Below are 26,513 nucleotides of genomic sequence, written 5' to 3' on the forward strand. Positions count from 1 at the left end.
ACCGGGCCAGGAGACACTTCAGAGACAGAGTCAGAGAAGTGAGTATTTGCTTTATTCAGCGCGCCGGAAGTGTGGGGATCGCTCCTCCAAACACACACACCGGTGCTCCCTACAACACAGTATTAAGGGTTAAATTATGAATATTCATCCCATTCCTTGGGACAGGCGTGGTTATACAAATTATTTCTTGGAAGTCATTAATATCATTAGCATACGGGCCATGCATGCGCTGTATGTCCTGGTGGTCACACTGAGGAAGGCTCCTCTTCTTCCTCGGGGGTCTTTCTGATGAAGGCCAGTAGTCATCCTCACAGTGCACTTTTCACCTTTCTCCCTGGGCATGCGTAGTCCTTTGAGGAATGATTCAGCAGTCTCTGAGATAATCCCTGTCCCCTCTATCTTGACAAGATTAGGGTGAATTTGGCTTCTTAGATTTTGTAATTAACATTTGCTGTCTGAACTAACATTTGCTTTCTCCCAATAGTTAACTTGTGCTTACATGAGTTATTGACTGCCCCTTCTTCACCTGCCCCTGCCGTTGCTTCAAGCCTTCGCTACTCTGTAGCCCTGCACGTCCTGCCTACTGAGAGCTTCGGGGGTTGCATTTTTTTTTTTCATTTCAAGGGAGACTCCTGCCTTCCTTGGCAGACACCTGTCTTTCCAACCAAGACAATGTCAGTTATGAAGGACACCTCAAAGACTTACCTAATTGCTCCATAATGCATAACCTGGCTGCTGAAGGCTGTAGCTGTCCTTCAACCTCAAGAAATCTGATGAGATGTCCTGAGTGCCTTAATAATGGGAAAGTCCCTAGTCAGCTGGTTTAGCGTGTGGAATACAGCTTTTTACCGGCTAGCGCTGGTATTTCAATGCCTTAGAAAGCCTCGAGCAGCCTAGAGAGGTAGCACGGGCAATCTAGCATTTCAGTGGCTCTAAAAGCGGCAAATAGTAGCTGCAAAGCTAATACCACTAGTAGAAGCAAAGAGGGAAAAATATAGCTCTCAGCTTAAGCTATAGTCCTGCTTTCAATAGGAGACAGAGACACACAGATGTTTGCAGAAGGAATGCAAAGCCAAAGAGGGCGGGCCCCCTCTCGGGTCCTTCTTTTATTCGGAAAAGGGGAAAGGGGAGAACTGGGGGCGGACCCGGGGTGACTGGCCAATCAGACACTGCTAAAGAGTTTGAGTTACATTTGGTTTTGCCCACGCTTGGAACAAAGGAGTTCAGAGCACATGGCAGAGGCAAGTCCTGGCTTGTCTTGGGGAGGGGGAAGGGAAGCTCGGAGCAGGCAGCAACATTAGTGCAAAGGAAATTGGGTTTTTCTCTTTATTTGAAGTCTTGGAATAATTTAATTTTGAGAAATTAAGAGATGTCTGTATTATTTTTTGTTAAGTCTTCATTAGAAGTTGATAGATGAGTGGACACCACATAGATGGAGTTAAATGGTGACAAGATAGTCTCAAGTGGTCAAAACAACAAAAAACCTTACTGGCAACTTCAGAAAATCAGAGAACTTTGGCAAAAGTTTAGAGCAGCATTCAATCAACATAAAACATTTCACAAAGCATTAACTTAGCCCATTCAACTTAGAAAACACCAAGCCCATCCGATTTTAAGTTACTCAAAACTCCGAGAAGAGGGAATTAGAAGAAGAAGGAGAAAGAGAGGAAGAGAGAAAAGATATAGAAAAGAACGAATATAGCTACCTCTCCTGGTTCCAGTGGTGTTCAGCTGATATAAAGTCCAAGGGAAGATAGGGTCATGACATGTGCTTGCCTCATGTTTTGTCTTAAGTAAACTTTGGCTTTCCTGGGCCATTCCCCCAGGTAAGACTTCCAGTCATCGGGCCACTCTGGGGCTAGATTGAGGCTCTAGGGGTGGGGTGTGGAGCATTGCCTCTGGTGTGCCAGCGATTGATGGCCACTGGGGGGGCTAGGCTGTTGGAATTGTAAAAAGAAGAGAGGCCCGGGCTCTGGCGGGGGGAGAAAATTGCAGTCCAAAACCAATATGGTTGATAAGAGCTAAACTCCGTTTATTAGCAATCCAGAGGCACTTATATAGTATACCAGCTTGTTAACTCTTAAGTGGCTTAAAATTTATCAAAGTGCATTTCTACTTCTACCTAACTGGACTTACATTGGTAAGCTTCTACAGTTATGATTAAAAGAATTCAGAGTTTACCTCCCTTCTCTCCCAGTCTTATCTGAACAGCTGCAAATCTTCAAACTCCCTCTTTGTTCCCAGCCCTGTTTTTTCTTCACACAAGAATTTTCTCATGGAGAGTTTTTCTCACACACAGGCCTTTTGCTTACAGGCCTATTGCTACAGTTCTTTTATTGATCCCATAATTCTATCAATGATCCATGCCCCTGATCCTTTAATAATTGCAACAATTTCCTCTTTTTTTTTTTTCTTTTTGTACAAGCAATACTTGATGGGTCACAGATGTAGTGACTTTGTATATTATCTTTTGCAAGCATTGGAAGGCAAGGTGAACACACTATTATTAATAATATTACTAGTCCTACAGTAATCAAATGCTACACAAATAAAACTAGCCATGATTTTAAATGTAATAAGTTTAACCATCCCTCTAAGTTGAGACCGTCTTCTTTTTTCTGTAATTGTGTAGTTAATTGATGTAACTCACTTATCTGCTTGTGAAGTAGGAAAAAGTGGTTAGAATGATTCATACAGCACATACCTTGGAACCTTTCACAGCTGTGGCTGTGGGCTAATAGTAGAAAATCAATGGCTACTTAATTTTATAATATTATATGTCTAACACTAGTAACATTTACACCTAACTCATTAAGCATTTGCAAAGTCATATTAACCTTATCCCTCTCCCAGCAAGCAAGTTTATGTAAAATAGCGTAAGCCCTGGCTGCTAAAGTACCAGGTAAAAACAAAAATGCTAACTAAATTAACTGCTTTCACTTGATCTAAATGGGCAGGCAGCTGATTGAAAATGCCTGCTAATGCTCTTGTTTCAAGATAGTTAAAAAACAAATTTTCACTTTACTTCTGTGTTTGGTGTTATACCCAAAAATTTATGTAATATACCCAAAAATTTATGCAATTTTTTCTTAGTTTTGTCTTTGGAGAGGGTTCCCCGACACCCACCACAAGTCACTAGCAACCACCTAGGGCAGCTGTTACATTCGCCCCAGAGTCTCACTATTTCTCCTGCTATGGAGAGTGGTGGATCTGGCAAGTCCTCAGCTCCTTCACTCAGCCACGTCTGCAGCCTCTCTCAAGGCTCCTCGGGACAGGTCTCAGAGTCCCAGCTGTTGAAGTAGTGGTGTCACTTTCCTCAGGAGCTGATGCTGACTGTGCCGTCTCGTTTCAGGGTCCTGTAGCATGGCACCACTTTGCTGGGCACCTCTCTGGTCAGTGATGTAGCAATGACTTGTCCCTGTTGTTGCAGGACATTCTGCAGTGTTGCAGTCCACGTTCGTTCCCAGAGCAGGAACTGTGAAGGGGTTAATAACAACTGTATGATGGTGATGTAATCATTTGGGCACAGGACATCTGCTGTAAAGATAGACTGGAAAATGCTTTGTGTAGATAAGTCAGCAAGCTTTTTGATTACTTTTTGCATTATTTGTTGGTGCTTCTCCTTCTTTTGATGCTGCTTCTGGGCCGCCCCGGCTGGCTTTGGCTTTGCAGGAGACGAAACCGCAGAAGTTGCGCTGCTGCCGAACATCCCGCTGTTCGGCTGAGGGGGTTACTCTCTGCCGCTTTTGGAGGGGCTTTAGGACCGCTCCGTTGCTCTGCCGCTTTTGGCCGGGCAGCAGGACTGCCTGTGTCTCCTTGGCCCGCCTGCGCCCCGCCCCCTGGGTTGGGCGGCTCTGCTTCCGCATTCGCAGCCATTCCTCCCTCGGCCGTCGGAGGGATAACATCCGGCTTTGCTGAGTTTAGCAGCTCCTGCAGTAAGCGGACGCGTGCTGCTGTGTTTTTAACCGATTTTCTTGCGGCCAGCCCAAAGGACCGTGCCACCCCGGGCTCTGCTCCGGTCTCTGGCCGCTGCTCTGTAAGACCCGCGTCTGTTTCTTTCCCGGAGCTGCTACAGCCCGCGCTGCCACTCTCTAAAGTCTCTATGGCAGCTACAGCAACTGTCTTTTCTGTTTTTATTTCTGCGAGAGTGCTAGTTACTGCTCTCCAGGTGAATTTGAGAGCTTTTGTTTCTTTGGCTTTCTTTTTAAACAATCTTGGATCAGCTAGTTCCTTATAAAGGTGTACTTCTTTAAGTCCCCACTTTTCTAAAAAGCGTAAAAATAAACCAAGGACCACCTCTGTTTCCATAACTGCGTCTCCACCGCAACCCCCCTGCGTCTAACCACAAAATCTGCGTCTTACTGCTGTCCCTGCTGTCAGGGTTGTGCAGCCTTCAGGTTTAGCCCTTGTCAGCTGATTCGGCGGACCCCTGATGTCAGGTCAGCCCAGGCACAGGTCAGACACTGGCCTGCAGTGTTGATCTTTTGCCCTCCGGTTGCTGCTATATTGGTGCCACGTCGGCTCCCACCGAAGTCAAAAAAAACGAAGTGCCAGTCCCAGTCCGAGTCCCTGTTCGGGCGCCAAATGTTGGAATTGTAAAAAGAAGAGAGGCCCGGGCTCTGGCGGGGGGAGAAAATTGCAGTCCAAAACCAATATGGTTGATAAGAGCAAAACTCTGTTTATTAGCAATCCAGAGGCACTTATACTAGGCTCTAGTGGGGCGGGGGGGGAGGGAGGTGTGCAAAGCAGGGCATCGCCTCACCAGGGCAAGACTCAACCTTCCCTTTTCTCCACACACGCACCCAAAATGTTTCAAGCCAACAATCCTTCCAGTCTCTCACAGCAGCTGAGAAGGAGGAAAGGTGGGTGAAGCTCCTCAAACTTAGAACTGAAAAATGCTTGAGGTAACACATGACACAGGATAATTCCTGAATTTATCCCATGGATTGAGCCGAGCACTTGGTATTGTTCTACATCAATGCCAAGCACAGAGATGAACTAACAAGGCTGCAATCATGCAACAAAGAGCATTATTTTGTATTTGTAATGCTTTGCTGGAGGATGATAATAAGGAATGTCAAGGGGGGGATGCTGAGCTAGGCTTTGAAAAGTTGCTGCATGCATGCAAATACAGACTTTGTGGGGAATTTGCTGAAGTTGCATGCATGGGTAAACAGTCAGTCCATGTGGTTGGTAGTGTGGTCCATCCCTCCTCAGCTACAGGGGTTGGGCAGTGGTGGATGGAGGTAAGGTGTGCTCACAGGGGCTGGAAGACAGATGTTATTAATGTGCATTTAAAACATTCTGTGTGTAGGATCTGCTTTACCAGCCCTCTGACCTCTCTTGAGTACTGATGTCATTCTTGTTAGTGTGCATCTCAATCATCATTCCCAGTGACTTAATTAAATTTCAGTTGTACTAGCTCCTTTGCAGGTGATGCCATGAAGATTTTTTGCCTTTTCTTTTATACCCCTGTTATACCTTTTTTACAACTTCTGTATTCTTAGTGCTTTTTGCCTACATTCTTGGACTTGTTTGTCAAGCTGAGAGACTAAACATTTTAGAAGCTTCGTAGCTAGGGATCACTGTGCCCCAGATCCCAAGGTCCTCTCCAGAACACATTCTGTAAACTAAGATAGAACCATCCAGGGGAAGGCTCCTTGGGGAGGGGGGCTGTTGGGGTTTTACTTTAGTCCTAGTTTTTTTTCCTGTTAAAGGAATTTTTTCCCATATGCATGTTGCTAGGGGACAAATGGCCGTACTTAAAAGAAGACAAAAGGGCCTCGCCAGGCTTTTTTTGTTTTTCACCTGGGTGTGAGTTGAGTTCGCTCTCGGCGCCTGGAGAGAGAGGCTGCAGAGGGGGGAGCCGCTGGTTCCTGTTTTTCGGCCGTCTTTCTTTCTGCTGGAAACAACGCCGGGATCCCAGGGCTGCTTTCCCTGCCCTGCTGGAGGCTGCTGCTTCGAGCCTTCGCTGCATTGTAGCTGTGCTCACCCTGCCTGCCTGGACCACCGGGGGGTTCCCCTTTTGGATACATCTCGTCTGCCACCCGGGATTTGTGTTTGTGCCTGCCGCTCCAGCCTGCCGTTCCAGCCTGCTGTTTCCGAGAGTCTGGGATCAGCTGCCCAGGGGTTTGTGAAGCCTTTGTTCCATCCTTCCCCGGGATCCCAGGGCACCAGTGCCGTGTGCTCCCCGAGCTCGCTCCAGAGCTCCCCCTGCAGCCACGGGGGAACCATAGCACCTGCCCTGCTCACCGGGAGCTGCCAGCAATCCCTGCCGGCTGCGAGCAGAACTGCACCCGAGGGGAAATAGCCTGACAGCTGAGAAGGCTGGGACTGGGTTTGTGTTTGCTGTTACTGTCATAGTTGTTGTTTTGTTTGACTGGTTATATATCTAAATGTATATATATATATATATATAGTAAAGAACTGTTATTCCTATTTCCCACATCTTTGCCTAAAGGCCCTTGATTTCAAAATTATAATAACTCAGAGGGAAAGGGGTTATATCTGCCACTTCAAGGGAGGCTTCTGCCTTCCTTAGCAGACACCTGTCTTTCAAAACCGAGACAGGGGCTCACTCAAGCCTCTCATTGGGGAATTTTTGGTAGATATGCTAATTAGTAAAAACCTATAATGTTATACCAGATCTTTTGGGGGGGCATTGCGGTGTGCATTTCTGTGCATTTGACCTGGACGAGTGCACCTAAGGATCCTTAAAATAAATACCAAGGTCAAATCCCTTTTCCCCTTCTAACCGTGTATGACTCTTGATTTTAAGAACAAAAAAAGGCATCACGGGGAAAACGATTATCTAAAGGTGAGGCTTGGGTTATTGGGAGCTTCCTGTTAAAACTGCATATGGTTATGTCTTGGGGTGACTTTATGATGTGTATCCCATATCGCTGCCCTATGCCCAGAAATTAATTCTTTTGCCTTTCTATGCCTTTAAACTGAGCCTGAGAGGAGGAAGGAAAAACTGAGCAAAACATTTTCAAAGCAGTTTGCATCTTGTTCAAGGTCACATAGAGATAGCAACTTTTTTTTCCAGCCAGCTTTCAGCTAGTTTTTCAGTTTCTTTTTCTCTGGAGAGAGACTGAGAGTTGAACTTTTTTTTCCCTCTCTGGAATTTCGGATTTTTTCCCTTTTTCTGTGGATTGCTTCAATATCAGAGCACATCGGGAGGACTTTCCACTGAGCACAGAGGGCCTGGCCCTGGGCCAAGCTCCAGCTCCGAGGAGACCAAAGGGAGGACTCTAACACTTTCCCAGGTTTTTTCTTCACAGCAAGAGATTTTATTATTTAGCATTATTTTCCTTTTCCCGTGTGTTTGTTAAATAAATAGTTTTTCTCTCCTTCACTTTCCTTTGAGGAAAATTTATTTTTCCCGAATCTGGTGAGGGGAGGGGTGGTTGTGCCTTCTCTTAGAGGATATATCTCTAAATTTGACCAAACTGGAACAGGTTCCAGTCCTGGGGAGACTGACAGCAACTCACTTTGTTTCCTGAAAACTTGCAGTTTGTTGGGAGTTTTTTGTCACTGAACTTGAGAATTGACTTTTTTAGAGTCTTGTTATTAAGTCTTGGTATCGTGCTGTGAGCATTTTAGTAAACACCCTGCAGTGCAGGGCAGCAGACACACTCCCTCCCTTGTGAGTCAAGAGAGAAACCTCTTATAAAGACAGGTCATCAAAGACCAAAAGGACATCTTGAAATGATCATAGTGACACACAACTTAATGACAAGGTGTGTTATTTTTTGGCCCTGGTGCCATCTTCTTGGAGTCTGGCTAATTCTTGGGGTGTCTCCAGAGGTCATAGGGACATTGTCTACAAGGAGCAGGTTTGGGTGAGACCATCGAACCGCTGCCTAGAAGCTTGCACCCATCTGACCTCTTGCACCACCTGAACTATAGTTGCCATTTCCCCTAATTGCTGGGTGTATTGGGTTTGTGTGGAAAGGTTTTAGTAGTGGGAGGGCTACAGGTGTGGCTTCTTTGAAAAGCTACTAGAAGCTTCCCTTATGTCCAACAGAGCCAATGCCAGCCGGCTCCAAGATGGACACACTGCTGGCCAAGGCCAAGCCAATCAGTGATGGTAGTAATGCCTCTGTGACAACATATTTAGGAAGGGGAAAAATATTATTGTGCAGAAGTAAATGTGGCCAGAGAAGAGAGGGGTGAAAATATGTGAGAGGAACAACTCTGTTATTCAGGCCCAGTTTGGTAACCATGAGGTGAGGGTATCAAAAATATGATCAAAATTTAAGGTGTTATTCCTAGAAGCTACTTCATGTAGAATTTGAGTTCTCTTCCAAATTTTATCTAAATCTTTCTTAATTCTCTCACTTTGGTCCACATAAGAACAACAGGTGGTATTGACAATAGCACATACACCTCCTTGTGCAGCAAGTATGAAATTGAGAGCTATCCTGTTTTGCATAACTGCACGGGACAGACTGTCAACTTCCTCCTGTAAGGCTGAAATTGCATCTGCAGTATGCTGCTCAATACATTCAATGACGGCTGAGATGTTTACAATTGCTCTCTCCAGTTCAACCACAAGCGGGTACGAGGGCTCTGATTATGCTATGGAAAAGTGTGGGACGTTCAATGACGGGATTAAGAGATCTTTTTCTCCTCTCATTTGGTTTTTCAAGATGGTCAAATATTGTTATATTTGGGACCACAGCCCCAATGGCACAAGCCTGGTCTTTGTTCACAGGCATAACTTTCCAGTCCTTATTGCCATATATGCTTCTTCCCTGTTCAGATGCATAGTAAAAAGTTCTGCATATCTTAGTTCATCAAACCTACGTAATGATCTCAGTTCTACCATCAGGTCAGTAATGATGTTATTTTCCAAGATACCAAAGTGAGGCCAACTTCCTTGACTTAATTTTAAAGTCAGCCAAACTTGTGTGGACAGTCTGATCAATTCGCAGGTGTCCAGGGTAATTCTCCACCCTGTCAGCCATTTTCAGTGTTTTATTATCAACTCTAATGGGCTGTTAGGAGGGATTTCCTCGTTTTCATCTGAAAAAATACCACCCATGTTTGCTCACAGACAGGAAAGCTCCGCCAGAGGGAAGCTTTTAACTCCAGAATTCAGCCTGCAATCTGGCCTCGGAATTCCGACTTCCCGGGCAGTTTATCTAGCTTAATACACAAACTGCAGCACTTTAAAATACTAAAAAGCAACTAGTTTCAGCAAACAGTAAATGCACGTGCCCGAAAATCTGGTCTCAAGAAGATTTGAACCCACAGCCTCCTGATGTCCCAACCAACCAGCCAACCTCTCAAACCTCTGAGTCACTCCTGCTGCTGCATGGAGTGCAGCCTCTGGGCTCTTGTGGATTTGATGGAGGGCGTTCCCTCCTTTCCACAGTTTTCAGGGGAAAGGTTTAGGCTTTCCTAACGCAACCGGGGGCTTGCTATCACAAGCCTCGGCTTGCCCTCGGGCAGAGGGGACGCAGCATTAGCCTCCAAAATGTCCTCGCTGGACGGCTCAGTGGAATCGGCGTGGGATGAGTGCGTGCACTGGCTCCTCCTCAGAGGAAGCACATCGGATGGCCGATGGATTAGGCTCGCGTTAGCCCGGAGGCAAAGAAGGCGGGAGGGCTTCTGGTGTGGGTTCCAACAGGTTTATTTGCAGGAGGAATCAGGGACCAGAGCAGCCTTGAGACTAAGCGGGCTCGCCCCTTTATGCGGGGGTGGAGCAAGGCAGGGAAAGAGAAAACAACCAATGGGGTACAAGCAGAGGGGAGGATACAATTTTTCAGAACAAATGGGGAAAACAGGGAGGCAGGAGTCATAACAGGGAACCAATTAATAACTAAGAAAGGGAGAACTTTCTGGAACAGAGGGAGATAATTTAGGATTGGGAGCCACCCAGGGGGAGGTAACCTAGATCTCAGTGATCTCTTCTGGTGACTGACATTTGATGGTTTCAGCCCGAGAGCAGGCTGAGCCACCCCAAAACTTTCCCCTTTTGTGGGCTTCTCTGCCCCCAACCTTTCCACCTCCTTCGGAGATCTCCTTCCCTAGTGTTAGCACAATATCAGTCCCCTTTTTAACTCACCTTTCTTTCCGTGCTTCTGCCTTGCTGTGCTGGGTCCTAAAGTCCTGGTCACAGTCTTGGATCATCACTGCGGCCCCTCTGTAATTTGCCGGCAAAGAGAGGGGAAAAGCAAGATTTTTTCCAACCCAAGACTGCGAGTTTCAAGGTCTTTAGGGTCCCTTCGTGGTCGCCAGCAACTGATGCCTTTTCCTGGTCTTAAAATCAAGAGTCAAACACGGTTAGAAGGGGAAAAGGGATTTGGCCTTGGTATTTATTTTAAGGATCCTTAGGTGCACACATCCAGGTTAAATGCACCAAAATGCACACCGCAATGCACACCCCCAAAAGGTCTGGTATAACATTATAGGTCTTACTAATTAGCATATCTATCAAAAATTCCCCACTGAGAGGCTTGAATGAGCCCCCCTCTCCAAGGAGCCTTCCCCTGGATGGTTCTATCTTAGTTTACAGAATGTGTTCTGGAGAGGACCTTGGGATCTGGGGCACAGTGATCCCTTACCTATGAAGCTTCTAAAATGTTTAGTCTCTTAGCTTGACAAACAAGTCCAAGAATGTAGGCAAAAAGCACTAAGAATACAGAAGTTGCAAAAAAGGTATAACAGGGGTATAAAAGAAAAGGCAAAAAAATCTTCATGGCATCAGCTAGACCATTCGTGTTGTGCCACGCCTCTGCCTTGGACTGCTCTGCTTTTCTGGTTCGCTTCCATGCAGTTGCCTCCAGCACCAGTACTGCTCTGCTAGGCTCTGCTGGGGCTTGGGCTCTACAGAGCATGGCTGGGCTCTGACCTGTACTGCCTCCTCTATCTCCCTTTTCTTTTTCTCAGAGCAGCATCTCAAGATCACTGTCACTGTCCTTCAGCACCAAGCCACAAAAGCTGCAGCACAGAGGAATGGGAAAGAGACCACCAGTGATGGAGTGCGACTAGATCTGCTAGGCTGACCCTGATACCTTCTCCCCACAGAGAGGCAAAAAACGGCACTTTCCATTTCTGGCCCTGGCTTCTTCCTGCCAAAAATCATGCCCTCAGCCATGATGTGGTTGGTATTGAATAGACAGCACTAAAAACTCCACTCCCTTTTCTCTATAACCATGACAAGAGCTTAGGAAGGGGCTCTTCAGAAGTTCTCTACCAAGCTGAATTTGGGCAATTATTTTAGGATGCAACCTGTTGCATTAGGAACTCACTTGAATGTTTGCTATTTAATATCTTTGTTGCTGTTTTGTCTCATAGAGTCATAGAATCATAGAATGATTAGGGTTGGAAGGGAACTTAAAGATCATCTCATTCCAATCCCCCTGCCATGGGCAGGGGCACCTCATACTAGACCAGCCTGCTCAAAACCCCATCCAACATGGCCTTGAACACTTCCAGGGATGGGGCATACACAGCTTCTCTGGGCAACCTGTGCCAGTGCCTCACCCCCCTCACAATGAAGAATTTCTTCTTAATATCTAATTACCCTGCCCTCTGCCAGTTTGAAGGCATTTTCCTTCTTCCTTTCATTGCATGACCTTGTCTAAAGTCCCTGTCCATCTCTCTCATAGGCTCCCTTCAGGTACTAAAAGGCTGCAATAAGGTCACCCCAGAGCCTTCTCTTTTCCAGACTTGTATTGGTTTGAAAGACAGGTGTCTGCTAAGGAAGGCAGAAGCCTCCCTTGGAATGGCAGATGTAACCCCTTTCCCTCCGAGTTATTATAATTTTGAAATCAAGGGCATTTAGGCAAAGATGTAGGAAAATAGGAATAACAGTTCTTTACTATTATGTATATAACCAGTCAAACAAAACAACAATAACTATGACAGTAACAGCAAACAATCACAAACCCAGTCCCAGCCTTCTCGGCTGTCAGGCCCTTTCCCCTTGGGTGCAGTTCTACTTGCAGCCGGCAGGGCAGGTGCGATGGTTTCCCCGCAGCTGCAGGGGGAACTCCGGAGCAAGCTCGGGGAGCACGCGGCACCAGTGGCATGGGGTCCTGGGAAAGGATGTAACAAAGGCTTCACAAACTGCTGGGCAGCTGGCCCCGGTGTCCGGCCGGACTCTCGGTAACAGCAGGCTGGAGCGGCAGGCTGGAGCGGCAGGGAAAAGCACAAATCCCAGAGGACAGACGAGGTGTATCCAAACGGGGAACCCCCCGGAGGTCGGGCAGGCAGGGTGAGCACGGCTATAGCATAGCTAAGGCTCAAAGCAGCAGCGGGGCAGGGCGGCCACAGCCCGGCCTCCAGCAGGGCAGGGAAAGCAGCTTTGGGGATCCCAGCATTGTTTCCAGCAGAAAGAAAAACGGCCGGAAAAAAGGAACCAGCAGCTCCTTTCTCTGCAGCTTCTCTCTCTGGACCCCGAGAGCGAACTGACCCCACACCCAGGTGAAACAAAAGACTAGCCAGGTCTTTTGTCTCCTCTTAAGCACCCAGCGATTTGTATCTTAGTAACAGAATGGGAAAAAATTCCTTTAACAGAAAAAGAAACTAGATCTCTTAAAACCCCAACAAGACTGAACAACCCCAGCTCTTTGATCCTTTCCTCATGAGAGACATGTTCCATCCCTCTAATAATTTTGGTGGCCTCCTGTGTTGGTTTTGCACAGCCTGGTTTTTGGTAGCAGGGGGGCCACAGAAGTGGCTTCTGTGAGAAGCTGCTAGAAGCTTCCACCGTGTCTAGCAGAGCCAATCCAGATGGCTCTGAAGATGGACATGCCACTGGCCAAAGCAGGGCCAATAAGAGAGGCTGGTAATGCCTCCGTGATACCATATTTAAGAAGAAAATCAAAACAAAGGGGGGCACACACAGTTTTTTATTCTAGCCAGAGAAGAGGAGGAGGTGAGAACATGTGAGCGAAACAACATGGAGACACCAAGGTTAGTGGAGAAGGAGGGGGAGGAGGTGCTCCAGGCACCGGAGCCGAGGTTCCTCTGCAGGCCATGGTGATGACCATGGTGAAGCAGGTTGTCCTGCAGTCCATGGGGATCCATGGGGAATGCAGAGATCCACCCACAGCCCATGGGGGAGGTACCCGTGCTGGAGTGGGTGGATGCCTGGAGGAGGCTTTGTTCCACTGGAAGACCTGGTGGAGAGAGAGGGCCCCTGCTTCCAGGCTGGAGCAGCCTGTCCTTGGAGAACTGCACCCCATGGAAGAGTGACCCATGTCGCAGCAGTTTTGGGACGACTGCTGCTTGTGAGATTGGAGCCACGCTGGAGAAGTTCATGGACAATTGTCTCCCGTGGGAAGGGATCCCACGGTGCAGGAGGGGAAGGACTCCTCTCCCTGAGCAGCAGAAAAAAACCTCAGGTGATGAACTGACCAAACCCCCACACCCTGTCTCCCTGCACTGTTGGTGGGAAGGAGGGAGGGGTTGGGGGAAGAAAAGGCTTTTTAAGGGCTTATTTTACTTCTCGTTATCCTCCTCTGACTCTGTTAGTAATAAATTCACTTTGTACCTCTAAGCTGAGCCTATTTTGCCCTTGTAGTGTTTTCTTCCAGTCCTTATCTCAATTAATGAACCCTTTGTTAGTTTTTTTTCTCTCCTCTTTCCAGCTGTGGCAGGGGAGGGTGAGTGAGTGGCTTTTGTGGATGCCTGGCATTTGGCCAATGTCAAACCACAACACCTCCTCTGAATACACTCCTACAGGTCAATATCCTTTTTGTGCTCTGAACCCCAGAGCTGGATGTAGTACTCCAGGTGGGGTCTCACCAGAGCAGAGTAGAGGGGCAGAATCACCTCCCTTGACCTGATGTCCGCTCTTCTTTTGATGTAGCCCAGGATACAATTGGCTCTCTGGGCTGTAAAAGCACATTGCCAGCTCATGTCCAGCCTCTCATCCAACAGCACCCCCAAGTCTTTCTCAGCAGGGCTGCTCTTGATCTGTTAATCCCCCAGCCTGTATTGATATTGAGGGTTGCCCCAACCCCACTTGAGGATCTTGCACTTGGTCTTGTTAAACCACATGAGATTCCTATGGGCCCACTTCTCGAGCTTGTCCAGGTCCCTCTGAATGGCATCCTGTCTTTCTGGTATGTCAACCGCACCACTCAGCTTGGTGTCATCTGCAAACTTGCAGAGAGTACACTTGATCCCTTCATCTATGTCATTAATGAAAATATTAAATAACACTGGTCCCAATATGGACCCCTGAGGGACACCACTTGTCACTGTGTAGTGAGTTGACCCTAGCTGGATTCCAAGAACCCACCAAAGCCACTCTATCACTCCCCTCTACAGCTGGACAGGGTGTTTTGCTGGTGGGTACGGTCAACACCAAAAACACAGACATCAAATTAAGGAATAGTGTAATTTACTATAATGCAAAACTGCAAAGAATTACAGAAGGATAAGCTAAGCAATGCACCTAATCATTACTGCAGAAGATTGCTTATAGTGATTAAGAAAGAGACATCACCAGTTACCCTAATACATTACTCCTTCATCCAGATCCGCAATCATCAGCTGGGGGAAGCTGTCACAGTGAAGGACTGGAGAACTACTCCCAGTAACTGGGAAATCCTGCGATGCATCCACCTTTGCAGGCAATGAGGCTTCCGACTTCACTATGAGAGTAGCCCAGCTTTTACCATAAGCAACCTACCATTACTTCTAATGCGGGAACATCTGGTTTTATTCTCCTGTTGGGTTTCTCCTAAAGCCTGGCCAGGGCTTAAGGAGGAACCAAGGGAGTTGTCTTTGATCCTGCACCCCCAAACAAGGCCAGATGTGGCCTTGTCCAGTTTCTAAATAAGGAAAGATAAATACATGTTTCACCAATGAATGGATACATATATCATATTACTAATAATACTTTGTTAATGAGTGGATGCATATAACATTTGGTTGGAAGGTTCATCTAGAGGTCAACTTTGGCTCAGGGCCTGTTGTTCAGGCTTTAGTACTTCACAGAGGAGAGAATATATAACGAAGGGTTGATGAGTTAAGGACAGAGACATCACTCACCAAATACTGTTACAGGCAAAACAGGCTGGAATTGGAGATATTAATTGAATTTATTACTAGTAAAATCAAAGTAGGACAATGAGAAGTAAAATAAGACCTTAAAAATAACTTCCCCCCATCCCTCCCTCCTTCTCAGCTCTATCTCCTCCCCCCCAGTGGTGCAGGGAGACAGGGAATGGGGGTTACAATCAGTTAATCACGTTTCTGCCATTGCTCAGGGAGAGGAGTCCTTCCCCTGCTCCATTGTGAGATCACTCCCATGGGAGACAGTTGTCCACGAACTTCTCCAATATGAGTCAATCCCATGGGCAACAGTTCTCCACAAACTGCTGCAACGTGGATCACTCTTCCATGGCTGCAATCCTTCAAGTACAGGCTGTTCCAGCACAGGCCTCCCACAGGGTCACAGCCTCGTCTCAGACATCCACCTGCTCCAGCATGGGTCTCCTCCACAAGCTGCAGGTGGGTGTCTGCATCCCTGTAGTCTTTCGTGGGCTGCAGAGGGACAGCCCACTTCACCATGGTCTTTACCAGGGGCTGCAGAGGAATTCCAGCTCTGGTACCTGGAGCACCTTCTCCCCCTTTGTAGTGGTTTGGTCCAAAATACTCATTACTGTTTACCTTCTGTGAGATAAGATTAGGAGAAATGCAAAGCAGGCACAAAACTTGAAAGAATATAAAGAAGTTTATTAATAAACCTAAAATAAGGAAAAAGAAAAGGGAAAAAAAAAATCGTACCACACCTTCAGAACACTTCTCCTCCCCCCACCTTTCTCCCTTCTCCCATTGACAATGTAAAAAGACAACCCTTGAGATGTTCAGTCTGTTTACCACTTCTGTAATAGCCTTGTTCAGTTCATTTAGGAAGAGGAGTCTCTCTTGCTCATGCCATGGAGGAATTATCATAACGAGCCAGTGGCCTGAGCTGGTTCTCTGCTCGCATGCGAGTCCCTTCCCCCGACTTGCAGCTTTTCCCACAACTGCTTTTGAGGGTCCACTCTTAAATTACTGGGGTATAAATTTAAGGTTGAGCTGTTCAGAAACAAAAGCTCTCTTCACCCATCTCTGGGAGCATTTCATCTCTAAGAACAGAGGCCCTTCTTCTTCCCTGGGAGCAAAGGGTCTTCCTCATCTTCATCTCTAGGACTATCTCTGGGAGTATCTCTAGGAACTGAGGTCTTCCCCTTTCCATGTGGAGTAAGAGTCCTCATCTCTGCCTGTCCAAACTTCTCATGAAATTACAGCTGCTTCAGCATCTGCCTATCTCAGCGCAGGTGCTTTTGCTCACAAGTACAAGTTGAATGCTCCACCCCCCATGCCTTCATGAAATTACAACGGGTACTCTGATACATCATAGATTTGCAACAGAATTTCAGCTTTAATCATCTCTTCTTTCTCTTCCCTCAGGTTTTCAGCTCTTCACAGCACTAAAAGGGTTAATCTCACCTAGGCCTTGCAGCTGGAATGAAGGTTATCGCTGTTGGTCACATGATCTTTTGCCAGACAGCAGGGCAGCTTTAGCTGAATCTTGGCAGCACTGGAGAGGGGGAGCCAGGCCGCTCCGTCTGCCCACAGCAGGGCTGTGGGAGGGGTTCCGCGAGTGGAACAGGGCCCATCGACTCCAGGATGGCCGTGGCCCAGCCCTGCCTGGCCCGAGCAGGGCCTGGGCCAGGCCCGCTGGCCCCTGCAGGGGGCCTGCAGCCACCTGTCCCAGCACCGGAAATGAGAGAGAGCTCTGCCTGGGGTTTGTCTATTCTTAAGTGTGTATCACAGAGGTGGTCACAATTTTAAGTGGCTTAAAGAATTGTCCATATTCAAACTGGCCATCTGATAGGTTCTATCAGGTCCCAGAGGAACCTGTAAGCACCCCTTAGCAAGGACATCTCTTCCGAGACTATGCTTTGCTAACCCATGACACCCTCCTTCTCCACTGGCCTTGGTGTCTGCAGAGTTGTTCCTCTCATATATCCTCACACCACTTTCCTCTGTCTGCAATTACATCTGCATAATAACTTCTTTTTTTTCTTCTTCTTCTGAAATATGTTATCACAGAGGCATTACCACCATTTCTAATTGGCCCAGACTTGGATCTAGCTGGCATTGGCTCTGCTGGACACGGCGGACGCTTCTCGCTTCTAGAAGCTTCCATCAGAAGCCACCCTGTAACCCCCCCCACTACCAAAACCTGGCCATGCAAACCCAATACACACTGATGTCCATCAGGACTCTGAGCCATTGACCACTACCCTCTGGATTCAATCATCCAACCAATTCCTTATCCATCGAACAGTCTACCCATCAAATCCATATCTCTCCAATTTAAAGGGAAGGATGTTGTGGGGGACCGTGTCAAAGGCTTTACAGGAGTCCAGATAAATGACACCTGTAGCCCTTCCTTTATTCACTGACGTGGTCACTTCATCATAGAAGGCCACTAGGTTGATCAGGCAGGACTTGCCCTTGGTGAAACTGTGCTGGCTGTCTCAAATCACCTCCGTGTCCTCCACGTACCTTAGCATAGCTTCTAGGAGGATCTGTTCCATTATCTTCCCAGGCATACCAGTGAGACTGACAGGTCAGTAGTTCCCAGGGTCCTCCTTTCTACCCTTTTTAAACATGGCTATGGTGTTTCCCTATTTCCAGTCACCAGGGATGTCACCTGACTGCCATGACTTTTCAAGTATCATGGAGAGAGGCTTGGCAGCTACATCAGCTAATTCCCTTGGGACTTTGGAATGCATCTCATCAGGTCCTGTGGACTTATGTACAATCAGGTTCCTTGGGTGTTCACAAACTTTTGTTATGATCCACTCCAGAGGGCAAGAGTAACCCAGGTGAGGGAGGTATCCTTTCCTCTTTTTACCAGCTAGCAATCGTAGTTTAATGCCTTAGAAAGCCTTGAGCAGCCCAGAGAGATAGCACGGGCAATCTAGCCTTTTAGTAGCTCTAAAATCGGTAACTGTATCTGCTGCAAAGCAAATACCTCTAGCAGAAGCAAAGAGGGAGAAATATAGCTCTTGACTAGCCTAATTTCCCACAGTTAGAAGCTTTCAAAAAGAAACAAACGACAAGAGATGTTCGCAGAAAGAGTAGCAGAGCCAGAGAGGGCAGGGCCTCCCTTGATCTTCTCTTTTATTCAGAGAAGGGGAAAGGGGAGGACTGGGGGAAGACCCAGGGTGACCGGACAATCAGACACTGCTAAAGAGTTTGAGTTACATTTGGTTTTGTTTGCACATGGAACAAAGGAGTCCAGAGCACATGGCAGAGGCAAGTGTCTTGGGGAGGGGGAAGGGAAGCTCAGAACAGGCAGCAACACCCAGGTTCTTGTTAATAGATCCCTTTGGGTGGATTAGAGTGAAATGCCACTGAATGATTGGTGTTTGTAAATATATGTATGTAGGGTTTATTTTAGAACAATTTGGCTGCAGTGGAAAGCAGGTATGTAGCCATTTTGGTTATTATCTATAGTAATATAGCAATATGAAAGCATAAAAATATCACTTAAGAAATATATCACCACCAATGAATCTCCCAACGAGACTTGATTGTTGCAATTAATATGTCCGTTGGTCGAAGTGATGGTCTTAGTCTTGTCAAAGTGATGGTCACCATCTTGATCTGTTGGGGTGGGCAAAAAAGCCCATGAAACACAAAATACAATGGGTTAATATATGCTCAGGCTAGGTGGGAACTCCCAGGTACGTTCCCTGGGGGGCTGGGAGCTTTCAGTCCTCTGGTGAAAGGCCTCAGAAATTAATCTGGACACGATTTGGGTGGTCTTTGATGGTTTATGACACCTTCTAAGACATGACGGCTGCCTCTCACCTCTGTGCAGTTGAGCCAGTTATGCCCCATCAGAAGGGATGAATACCCTCAAGCCTTTGTTTGAACATCCAAATGTCCCCTGTGAATGTGACCTTCCCCAGGGGCTGTGGGGGTGGGGGAAGTTTTACAACTTAGCCAGTTTGTGTAAGGGAGGACAGTTGTCATGATAAAAAGCACCATCCTATCTCTGCAGGGGCTGCCTCATCTGGTTTGTAGCTTCAGTGGTGGGTGTTCTCCTCTGTTTTATGCAGACCAGAGGCTGTGCCACCACACACCCAAACACACCTCCTCCCCCAAAGGGAGTGAAAACCTGGCCTCAGAAAAGCACCCTGCTGCCTCCAGAAATGGCTGATTGTTTTGAGTCATTAACCATTAACATTTCAGTCTCTCACAACTTGATCTTCACTTATAGTGGGAAGCACTTTCTTCCCCCAGTCCCCATCTGTAGAATTTCGCATGTGTTCCACTCTTCAGAGGAAATAACTTTCAGGGATGGGACTACTCGATTACATGGATTTATTGTTTAAAATAACAAAACGCATCAGTCAAGGTGTGAGATTTTACAATACCTCCGAATAATGGCGACTAGTCACAAGATTTAGGGTTACATCGTAATTTATAACTTTCTAATCCAATAGGCACTTAAAACGACACTTTGTTTTGGATTTATGACCTATCACCTGTGGCACTTCTCACTGCAATGCAGCTATGTCTTGACCAATAACTTCTCGTCACGTACACACAGATGTCTCTCTTATACCATCTACATTCTTAACTTAAACTATATAAAATCAAACTATTATATTTTAAAACCCTCCAACAAAACACCCAGTGTACAATTTTACTTGTAATTATAGGAACACAGGCTTGTAATCCTTTAGCTTAAGATCTATAAATCTCTGTCAATTAAGCCAGACCTAGTGTCTTCCAGGGTTGTAAATCAAAGCCTCCTTTAATTGCAGGAGTTTCTACTCCTCTGTCTCCCACATCTCCCCCTCCTTTCTGCACCAAAAAAACTCCCTTGATGGATTTATCAATCATTCGCTGTACACATTGAAACAGACAAGGTACCATTATGAGAACTATTACTATAACTGCCAAGATGTATAGGCCTGTTGTAAGACATTTCTTTACCCATGATGCTAAATCCCATCCACTAAACAAATCATCCAGCCAAGTTACATCATCGATTCTTATTTTTGACACACCCTCTTTAAGTTGTTGTATGCTCTTATGAATAGATTCTGAGTGATCAGACAGATTCATACAGCACATCCCTTCAAAGTCTTTGCATCCATGTCCATGGGACAGCAAAAGAAAATCAATGGCTGCTCTATTTTGCAAAGTGGCATGCCTCACATTTTTGACATCTGCTAAAAGGCCACTTAATGCAAGGGACATGGCATTAGATTGTTTATTCAGCCAACATCCCAACCGATCCAACTGCTTTAACGCAACTACTGAGGCAACTGGTGGCATAAGCAGAGATGTTGCAAGCCTTTTTCCATAGCCCCATGGGGTAAAATCATCTTTTCATTCTGGTCCATATTGATGCAGAGCAGATTTTTTTTGTCTGTGTCTCATGTTGGCAATTGTCTTCCTATTAGGAGTAAATAATGTAAGCTCTCCCAACGTACACTGTTGCAATGGGGATTGTTGCAACGTGTATCAGACAATGAGGCCGGTGGAAAAGAATATATGGACCGATTCTTGGTAGATATTTTCTGAGATGTTTATTTCCCTAGCCACATGGCTGAGGATGCCAAGGAAACTGTGGCAATCACGGGACCCGAGAGACCTTGCCCGCGCAGGGGAACACAAAACAACCAATGGGGAATGAGGTTGACCAGGGGCTAGGGAAACCCCATGTCCACCCCCCCAGGGCCCCTCTCCCAGGACCACATAGCAGGGGAGAGGAACCCCAACAGTACACAGACCTCCTTAATGTTTGAAGGGATAGCTGGCCATGCTCTGTCTCCACATACAAAAAACATTTCTCTTGGTAATTGCAGAGGAATAGAGCCAGGTGCAGATGAGACTATATAATTACTATTACACCAAAAGGAGTGGTTCTTATACACAGGGTGATGTGGAGAAACATCTCTCATCATTGACTGATTAGTGTTTGTAGAATGGAATTCAACACAGAATTTTACTTTTACAGAACCAAGGATTTCTAATTCTTGGGGTTCATCAGAGGCTTTAGGAAGATAGGGAGTCCACCATTCCCATGTATTTACTGGGGTAGAGTGTTCCCAAACTTCTGATCCTGCAAAGGTACCTCATAGAGCTCTATCAACTTTCTCTGGGATTGGCCAATTCTCTATTGGAACATTGACTAGACAAGTTGAAAATGGATTTTTTGGAGTTGTGGTAGACAAACATAGAGTATCCAACTCTGAAGCATTAGCTAAAGTCACCCAAACATTGGTCTTAGGTTGATCAACTGGCAAAGCTACACTACTAAAAGCAAACAAAACAAACAAAGCAAAAGACAAACTTAACATTTGACTAAACTTCATGTTTCTTGAAAGTTCTCTTGGCAAAAGACTCCCTCTCAAATTTCAATCTTTAAATGAATTTTTAAGAACTTTTTTTGTATTTTTCCAATTTTGTTTACACTTCAGTTAATGATTAGGCACAAAGATATTTTGTACCTTCTTTAAATAGAAAGATGAGGATTATTTGCCAAAAGCACTTTACAATATTTTCGTTTATGCACTCTTACATTGACCTAAAACCTAAAATCTACAGCTTTAGCAATAAAACAAGAGATTGCAGGTATGGGTTGTAGTCTCTGCGAAGTTCACATCTGCGTACTCTCTTCCCTACTCGTGGAGTCGTCAATGTCTTTCTGCATGTGGTATGGTTTCACATTCTTTGCAGGAAGCCACCTAGGTCCCGTACCTGTAGAAACACAAGCAAACCCTTTGCCCCAGGTTATTGATGGGAATGGACCTTCTATTTGTCTTATTTCTGGATTTCTAATCAGAACTAAAGGATTTTCTTTTAATCTTGCATGTGTGCTATTAGAGAAATGCCTAAATATTGGAGGATCAGGCTCTGCAGAAGAACTATTCAAAAAGTTGTAAACATACAAGGCTTTACCTAATTGCATCTGTGGTGTTGCTTGTGCTAGATCTCCTTTTTGCTGATCTAAAATACATTTTAAGGAATGATGTGTTCTTTCCACAATTGCCTGACTTGTGGGCGAATAAGGAATGCCAAAAGTATGGCGAACACCCCAATTCATCAAAATGTGGCTACCTTCTGGGCTGTATAAGCAGGACCATTATCTGTTTTTATTTCTTGAGGCACCCCTAAGGAAGCGAAAGCTTGCAAAAACTGCTGACACACATGATTTGCTGTCTCTCCTGTGTGTATAGAAGCAAAAACTGCATTGGAAAATGTATCCACTGATAGATGGATATTTTTATATTTTCCAAAAGGTGGATATTTGGTGATATCTGTTTGCCACAATTGCAAACTCTGTAGTCCTCGAGGGTTTACTGCTCCTGTGGAAACAGGGGGCTGTACCAGCTGACAATCTGGGCAGGTATTTACAATTGCTCTAGCCTGATCTTTGGAAAGGTGAAAAATTCACATAAGAGCCTGTGCATTTGTTCCAGTTTGGCCAAATTTAGAAATATATCTTCTGAGAGAAGGCACAACCACCCCTCCCCCACCAGGTTCGGGAAAAAAAAAAAAATTTCCTCGAAGGAAGTGAAGGAGATAAAACTATTTATTTAACAAACACACGGGAAAGGAAAATAATGCTAAATAATAAAATCTTCCGCTGTGGAGGAAAAACCTGGGAAAGTGTTAGAGTCCTCCCTTTGGTCTCCTCGGATCTGGGGCTTGGCCCAGGGCCAGGCCCTCTGTGCCTAGTGGAAAGTCCTCCTGATGTGCTCTGATGTTAAAGCAATCAAGCAGTCCAGTAGAAAAGGGAGAAAATCCGAAATTCCAGGGAAGGAAAAATTCAACTATCAGTCTCTCTCTGGAGAACAAAGCAGGTGAACCACTGGCCAAAAAAAACCTGTCCTGGGCACAGGAAGCCGGGGGCTTCCTCGCTCCCCTGCCGCAGCTGGGAAACAAATTGCTATCTGTGTGTGACCTTGAACAAGCTGCAAACTGCTTTGAAAAAGTTTTGCTCAGTTTTTTTCCTTCCCCCTCTCAGGCTCAGTTTAGAGGCATAGAAAGGCACAGGAATTAATTTCTGGGCATAGGCAGCGATATGGGATACACATCATAAGGTCACCCCAAGACAGCATTCTGATGAAAAAAGGCATGACTCAGTTTCGCCTGTTAAAATAAATTTGGCAAGGTGTTCACTACGGCTACTATCAATTTATCAGCCCTGGAGTTGCCTTCTGCCAGGAATCCTGGGAGCGAAGAATGAGCTCTAATATGAGAGACAAAATATTGATTAGTTGTATTTTGCACAAGTGTATAAAGACGTACGATAACAACATAGAGCATCATTGCTAACATCCTCTAAAACTGATCCTTCTATTCTCTTAACTCTATTAGCAACATAAGCAGAATCCGTAATCAAATTAAAGGGCTTTGGAAAAGCTGAAATGCTCTAACTACTGATGCAAGTTCTACCGCCTGGGTTGAACCCTCTACTATTTGGATATTCTGTTTCCATGTGTCATGGGTTATCTAGCATAGTCCCGGAAGTGATGTCCTTGCAAAGGCGTGCTTGCAGCTTCCTCTAGGACCTGACAGAACCTATCAGCTCACCAGTTTGAATATGGACAATTCTTTGAGCCACTTAAAATTGTGACCGCCTCTGTGATACACACTTAAGAATAGTAAACCCCTAGGCAGAGTCTCTCTCTCATTTCCAGTGCTGGGACAGGTGGCTGCAGGCCCCGTTTGGGGGCCAGTGGGCCTGGCCCAGGCCCTGCTCAGGCCAGGCCGGGCCTGGCCATGGCCATCCTGGAGTCGATGGGCCCTGTTCCACTCGTGGAATCTCACCCACAGCGCTGCTATGGGCAGCCAGAGCGGCTCGGCTCTCCCCCCTCTCCACTTCGATAAGCCACATTCCAGCTGCAAGGCCTAGGTGAGATTAACCCTTTTATTGCTGTGAAGAGCTGAAAACCTGAGGGAAGAGAAAGAGGAGATGCTTAAAGCTGAAATTCTGTTGTGAAGCTATGATATATCAGAGTATCCTGTTGTAATTTCATGAAGATACGGGGGATGGAGTGTTCAGTTCAACTTGTAAGCAAAAGCACCTGTGCTGAGATAGGCAGATGCTGACGCAGCTGTAATTTCGTGAGAAGTTTGAACAGGGAGAGATGGAAGCGATGAGGACTTTTGCTCCAAATGGGAAAGGAGAAGACCTCAGTTCCTAGAGATGGTCCCAGGGATAGTCCTAGAGATGTAGATGAGGAAGACCCTTTGCTCCCAGGGAAGAAGAAGGGCCTCTGTTCTTAGAGATGAAATGCTCCCAGAGATGGGTGAAGAGAACTTTTGTTTCTGAACGGCTCAACCTTAAAATTGTACCCCAAAAAACTTCAAGAGTGGACCCTGGAAAGCAGTTGTGGGAAAAGCTGCAAGTCGTGGGAAGGGACTCACATGCGAGCAGAGAACCAACTCAGGCGGCTGTCTCGTTGTGATAATGTTTTCATAGCATGGATAAGAGAGGCTCCTCTTCCTAAATGGGCTGAACAAGGTTATTATGGAAGTGGTAAACAGACTGAACATCTCAAGGGTTGTCTTTTTACATTGTCAGTGGGAGAAGAGAGGAAGGTGGGGGGGAGGAGAAGTGTTCTGAAGGTGTGGTATGATTTTTTTTCTTCTTTTAGGTCTGTTAATAAACTTCTTTATATTCTTTCAAGTTTGGTGCCTGCTTTGCATTTCTCCTAATTCTTATCTCACAGAAGGTAAACAGTAATGAGTATTTTGGACCAAACCACTACACTAAATTGGTGTTTCTGCCTGGTTACAAACCAAACCTGCTACAATGGCTTCGTGGTGGACTTAGCAGTGCTGGGTTAATGGCTGGACTCAATGATCTTAGAGGTCTTTTCCTACCTTAATGATTCTGTGATTCTATGAAAGGGAAAGAGAAATGGATTTGTCTGCAAGATGATAGCTTAGAAGACCTGCCCATGTGTATTTTCATTATACTGCATGAGGATGATTCTACGGATTTAGAAAACTAATTTATCTCCTTGGTGGGAGAAAATCATGCTTACATTTGCCTAAAATAAAAAGATCAGTTTCCATAACTGATCATGAGAATTTCATATATTTCTGGTGTTTTGTTTCTTTGTGAAGACATGTTAACCTGCAGATCCCTGGAGGTTAAAATCATAGTCCATAAATCCCTTTGAAGACACCAAAAAAAGGGGAGCAATATGGCTTTGTTTGGAGTATGTGTTGTCTAAATTGATTGTACTGGGAACGGCTATGAAGTGTGACCATCTGTAATGTGCACTGACGATGTGCATCCTGCTCATTGGGAGAAGATTCATCGCTTTATGGGCAGATTGAGGTCTGGGACTTCATTAAGAAATGGTCACATTTTTATGAGTTTTTAGTGTCTTGGTTATTATTAATAATATTTTAAAAATATAGAAATTATACAATGGGGAGTATATGGAAGCCACCTTCTCCAGCATGTTTCACCAGAGTGGGACTATTTGTGCTGAAATACTTCAATAATCTGACTATGTTCAAGATTATGAATAATCTGAAAATGGGTAAGAAATGTGGGGGGAAAATTGGTAATATGGGATTCCCTATTTGTGATGCATTTACGTGTCCATCCCATGTAAGTCTGAGTAATTTGATTTCTTGAATGGTCTTGAATTTTAAAATCTGATCTGCTTTTGTCGGGACACCTCTTGTCCGTTTCTCGCGCTTCACGTGTCGGAGGAAAATAACTTTTCAGGGATGGGACTATGCAACTACACGAATTTATTGTTTAAAATAACAAACGCATCAGTCGAGGCGTGAGCTTTTACAACACCTCCGAGTAATGGCGACTAGTCACAAGATTTAGGGTTACATCGTAATTTATAACTTTCTAATCCAATAGATACTTAAAACGACACTTTGTTTTAGATTAATGACCTATCACCTGTGGCACTTCTCACTGCAATGCAGCTTATGTTTTGACCAATAACTTCTCATGTCACGTACACACAGATGTCTCTCTTATACCATCTAAATTCTTAACTTAAACTATATAAAATCACACTATTATATTTTAAAACCCTTCACCAAAACACCCAGTGTACAATTTTACTTATAATGATAGGAACACAAGTTTGTAATCCTGTTGCTTAAAGTCCACAAATCTTTGCCCATTAAGCCAGACCTAGTCTCTTCCAGGGTTGTAAATCAAAGCCTCCTTTAATTGCAGGAGTTTCTACTCCTCTGTCTCCCACAGCTTTACTTCTTTCCCTGTAAAGGGTAGAGATGGCAGCCCTCTTTCTGCAAGGAGGATATGTGAGGGCTGATGACTGTAAAGAGGCCTTGAAGGATGTGTAAGGTCTTCACCTTGGTGTTGGTGGAAAGTGTACCAGAATAACTGTGTGAACCCATTTGCTGGTGTGCATGGCAGAGGTGGCACAGTGCAGGATTCCAACATTCCCTCCCTGTTTTTAGAGCAAGGAGAATTCATGACACCATGACTCCTTGAAGAAACAGGATGA

General features: G+C 45.5%; 1 protein-coding gene across 6 annotated transcripts in view; it reads left to right on the forward strand.

Annotated features, from left to right (window-relative positions):
- The window catches only part of LOC138102788 (CBP80/20-dependent translation initiation factor-like), a 498,226-nt gene that overhangs the window by 135,968 nt on the left and 335,745 nt on the right, over nt 1–26,513 (forward strand). The window lies entirely within an intron of this gene.

Source organism: Aphelocoma coerulescens (genome assembly GCF_041296385.1).
Source record: "Aphelocoma coerulescens isolate FSJ_1873_10779 chromosome W unlocalized genomic scaffold, UR_Acoe_1.0 ChrW_unloc_scaf_1, whole genome shotgun sequence".
Lineage (NCBI taxonomy): Eukaryota > Metazoa > Chordata > Aves > Passeriformes > Corvidae > Aphelocoma > Aphelocoma coerulescens.